Below are 5,228 nucleotides of genomic sequence, written 5' to 3'. Positions count from 1 at the left end.
TTGTTCAAATAGGGGGTTTACACAGGTATTTGGTTGATATATCTTTATGTGTGTGTGTGTATATATATATATATATACACACATATATACATACATACACACACACTCATACATATACATAGGAGCTCTGGTAGCATAGTGCCTAAGGCACTTGACTGCTAACCAGAAGGCTGGGTGGTTCAAACCCACCAGGCACTCCTTGGAAGGAAGGTTGGGCAATCCATTTCCACAGTGATACCACCTTGGAAACCCAAGGAGGGGTCACTATGATATATATATATATAGAGAGAGATAGATAGATAGAGAGAGAGAGAGAGAGAATGAGTCCTGGTGACATAGTGTCTAAGGCATTTGACTGCTAACCAGAAGATTGGCAGTTCAAACCCAATAGCCACTCTGTGGAAGGAAAACTGGGCAATCTACTTCTGTAAAGATTTACTGCTTCGGAAACCCAAAGGGGTGGCTATGAATTTGGAATTGACTTGATGGCAGTGAGTTTGGTTTTTACATAGAACTCCCATTTATATATTGGTGCAGTGAATTGTTTGGTATGGCCCTTCTAGCCATGGTCTTTGTAACTCAACAGATGACTGGGTGAGACTATGCAAATGTGAGGTTCTTGTGGTCCACAAGGGGATTGGATAGCTTGTTAATAATGTAAATAAGGTGCATGGCACCCTTGTGGCAGTGGGACCATGCAAATAAGGTATATGGAACCCTAATGTGGGGATTGGCCAGTTTTGCCTTCTCACTGGACTGGTGGAAAGGGTGATCTCATTATCATCAAGAACAAAGAGACAGGAGTGGATTGCATCCTGTCCTTTGGACCTGAGATCCCTGAACTGAGCTTCCTCAATCCAGGAGACAGACAGCTGCGACACCAGGACGAGAAGCAGTGGCAAAGGAACAGAGACAGCAGAGGTGCAGAACCAAGAGACCAGCACAAGAAACAGCCAGTGGGCTTCTCAGCCCTTGGAACGAGAAACCTGAGGGCCTTTGGGTGGAGGCTTGCTTTGTAATACTTGCCCAAGCAGGGCAAAGGCCAGGCCGAGGGGCCAAGGTCCAGAGAGAACCCTGCCATTGGGCACAACTTCAGGGAGGCTGTCCTGATTAAACTGTATTGTGAGCATCCTGGGTATTCTTGATCTTGGATTGTAACCTGTCAAAAACTAAAAGTGAACTAAAACCTGCCATCAGGTTGTTTCTGACTCATAGCAACCCTGTAGGACAGAGTAGTGCCACCTCATAGTGTTTCCAAAGCTGTGAATCTTTATGGAAGCAGACTGCCTCATCTCTCCTGCAGAGTGGTTGGTGGCTTCAAGCCACTGACCTTTTAAGTAGCAGCCAAATGCTTCAACAAACAGACCACTTCCCTAGTAAACTCCATAAAGGTGAGTATTGACTGTGAGTCCTGTGTGGCTAGTGCAATGAATTATCGAACTCAGCTCTGGTGGCCCTGTATAAAGTGCTTGCTGCTAACCAAAAGGTCAGTAGTTCAAACCCACCAGCTGCTTCAGGGACAAAATATGAGGCAGTCTGCTTCTGTAATGATTTACAGCCTTGGAAACTGTATGGCTGTTGCTCTGAGTCACAATTGACTTGATGGCACTGTGCTTCCAGAGAAGTAGAGCATGCTGGTGGGATGGACAGTTGGTGTCAGAATTGGTAAAAAAAAAAAAAAAAAAGGTTGAAGGGTAGGGCATGTCTGACCTCTGCCTCATAGGAATCAGCCTTGGGCTGTTGATGTTGATGTTGATCTTTCTCCCCCCTTGTGAAGTTAGAGGATGTCAGACGCCTTCCCCATGCCATTTTTGCTTATATTGTCACCCTTTTAATTTATTTATTGGAGAAATTGGATAGTTTCTCCTGTAGCATTTCCCACATTCTGCATTATGGGAATCATTGAATAAGTTTCTTTTCTTCTTCTTCTTTTTTAGAGTTTGCAAATACACATTTGTTTGCATGAATATAATAATGCCTGATGACTCCAACTGGAAGCTCACAGAGGCAGGAGCCACCCATGTGTTGTATACTAAGTTAGTGTGCCTGCCTCTGGGCTTCTCCTATATTTCATATGTTTCTTGATCCTTGTATGTCCTATAAAGTGTTGGTTACTTCTAGAGGCTTGATCAGATTCTGATTTGGATTTTGGCAGGAAAACTGCCTATGTGGGGGTGGACTTCCCATTGCATCACATCCAGGGGCTCCTGCTTACAGTAGAGAAGATGGCTCAATATCATCAGATATTTGAGGAAGAAGTCTAACATGAAAGATAGAGGCCAAAAAGCCTAGAAAAAAGCAGGTTAGAGGAACAAAGACTATGCAGGGAGAAGAAAGAATCAAGAAAATAGAAAATATTAATATTCTCTAAGAAATAAAAGAGATATTGCATCTATGAAATAAGCTACAGAAAAATTCAACCCAATTGATGAGCAAATGGATGTTACCATAAAATTCTTTCAACTTTTCTGTGTTTGAAAACTTTCATAATAAAATGTCAGGAAAGAAGAACATTTAAAAAAGAGAGCACTCTTGTCTAGTAATAATAATAATGGCGGCAATGAAACAATAGAACAGTTGGAAAATAAAACTGAGGCAGTCTTCCACAAAGTAGAACAAGAAAGACGAAGAGAAGGAAAAGAGGAGAGAGTCCAGCTTAGGCAGACTGACATCCAAATAATACAAATTCCAGAAAGAAAAAGCAGGGGGAGAAAATATATGAAAGAAATAATCCAAGAGAATTTCCCAGAACTGAAGGATTCATCAGATGCCAAGTATAATGGATGAAACTAGTTCTACAACAAGACACATCATGGTGAAATTTCAGAACATTGAGAATAAAGAGGAGATCCTGTATGTTTCCAGAAAGATTGAAAACAAAGCAAAACAAAACAGATTTCATACAAAAGATTAAGAATCAGAATATTAGTAGATTTCTTGGCAGCCACTCTGGTAGCTGGAAGGCAACAGAACAATGCCTTGAAAACTTCAAAGGAAAATGACTTTAAATCTTTCACTTTATTCACAGCCAAATGATTAATTAAGTGTGAAGACAGAACAAAGACATTTCCAGTCACGTGAGGAGCCAAAAACATTATCTTCCATGAACTCTTTCTCAGGAAGCGATTAGAGAATGTATTCCACCAAAATGAGGGGGGAAACCAAGAAAGGGAAGCTCGTGGAATCAAGAAAGCAGGATTCTAAAAGAGGACAGTGGTGATGGGGATCCCTAGTGTGGTGCACTGAATTACTTGGTATGGCTCTTCTAACTAGTGTTTGAGACTCCTACCAGATTACTGGGTGGGATCTTGCAGATCTAATGTGGGGATTGGTTAGTTTTGTCATTCTGCTGGGCTTAAAATGAGCCCTCTTAGAGGCAGAAGGAAGGTGCTCTGATGGAGTAGTGCCTAAGGCATTTGACTGCTAACCAGAAGGTTGGCGGTTCAAACCCACCAGCCACTCTGCAGAAGAAAGATGGGGCAATCTACTTCTGTAAAGATTTACTGCCTCAGAAACCTGATGGGGATTGTCATAAGTCAGAATCAACTTGATGGCAGTGATTTGGTTTTTTGACAGACAGAAGGGGGATCTCACTGCCATCAAGAGAGAATAGCTGGAGATGGAGTGGAGCAGAGAGAGTCCTTGGACCCAAGATCCCTGGACTGGACCTTGTTGGCAGAGATCCCTGGTTGAGACTCCCGGCTGAGAGACGGCTGCTGTGGACCCAAGAGGTATGAGACAGAGCAGTGGGCTTGTCTGCCCATGGAGCAAGAAAGCTGAGTTCATTTGGGCAGGGGGCCTGCTGGTGGAGTGGGGTGCACCCAGGTGTACTTATTGGCAGAGCTAAAAGAGCTTTGTAACACTTGCCTGAGCAGGGCAGAGGCCAGGCTGAGAGGCCAAGGACCAGAGAGGCAATCCTGAGGGCATAACAGAGGGGAGATTGTCCTGATCGAAGAACTGTATCCTGTGAGCATTCCTGGACCTGAATTATAGCCTGTTACTTCCCTAATAAACCCCATAATTGTGAGTATTGTCTGTGAGTTCTGTGTGGCCATTGCAACAAATTATTGAACCTAGCAGAGAAGTAGTGAGTATCATGGGAGGGACAATTTGTGTCAGAACTGGTAAAAAGGCTGGAAGGTGGTGGCATGTCTGGCCTCATAGGAATAAGCCTTGGGCTGTTGATGGTGACTCTGTTTCCCTCTTGTGAAGTTGGGGGAAGTCAGAAGATGCTGACCTCATGTGGTGTAGTGCCTAAGGCATTTGACTGCTAACCAGAAGGCTGGCGGTTCAACTCCACCAGCCCACTCCTTGGAAGGAAGTTTGGGCAATCTGCTTCCATAGTGATACTCCCTTGGAAACCCAAGGAGGGGTTGCTATGAGTAGGATCTAACGCGATGGCAGTGAGTTTGGTTTTTTTTTAGAGTTTATGCCTTTTTGTACCTAGGATGGACATTAAGGAAGCTTCCAAGACAATAGCTGGGTGGCAGATTTTAAAGCCACCACTGAAGGTTGGAGAGAAGATAACACCAACAAGATGAAATTAGAACATCTAATGTATTTGAACATATTGAGAGGATATTTTCTCACCTAAGGGAGAGTTTAGGAATAAATTATTACTAAGGATATTACTAAGAAATAAGTTATTACTAAGAAAATTAAGCAAATGGACAAATAAGTAACACTAATAATTACTAATTTCCAGAAAAGCAAAAAGTGATGCAAGAAAAGGAATAATTAATTGTATGCTACGTAGTTCAGTGGTCAACAGGTTTTGCAGTTTTAATAATATAAACATTAAGTATTAACCCAGCCACAATTATGGATATAACCAAATCAGAAGGATGGAGGTGGTCAAGGAGAGAAAGAGAAAGTGTGTGTGTGTGTAGGTGTGTGTATGCACACATGCCCACAAGTGTGTCTGTGTCTGTACTAAGAGTATGAATATGAGAAACATGGCTAAATCCTTATTGCTCGTGATGGGAGTCAACAGATAATGTTGTTGTGTTGTTATGTGCCATCGAGTTGGCCCCGACTCATAGCGACCCCTCCATGGGTTTCCGAGGCAGTATCACTACGGAAGTAGGATTGCCCAACCTTCCTTCCGATAGATAATAATACTCAAGAAATAGCAATCTAAGCATGTTATTCAATTATTTAAAGGTAGTAGTTTAAAGAGGTTTAAATGGTGACCTTCTGGGGAACAGGAAATATAGTGCCACTGCTTT

The sequence above is a fragment of the Orycteropus afer genome, unplaced genomic scaffold (assembly GCF_000298275.1).
Source record: "Orycteropus afer afer isolate SDZICR_OR568_19922 unplaced genomic scaffold, OryAfe1.0 scaffold00045, whole genome shotgun sequence".
Taxonomy (NCBI): domain Eukaryota; kingdom Metazoa; phylum Chordata; class Mammalia; order Tubulidentata; family Orycteropodidae; genus Orycteropus; species Orycteropus afer.
Note: the sequence above shows the minus strand (reverse complement) of the source record.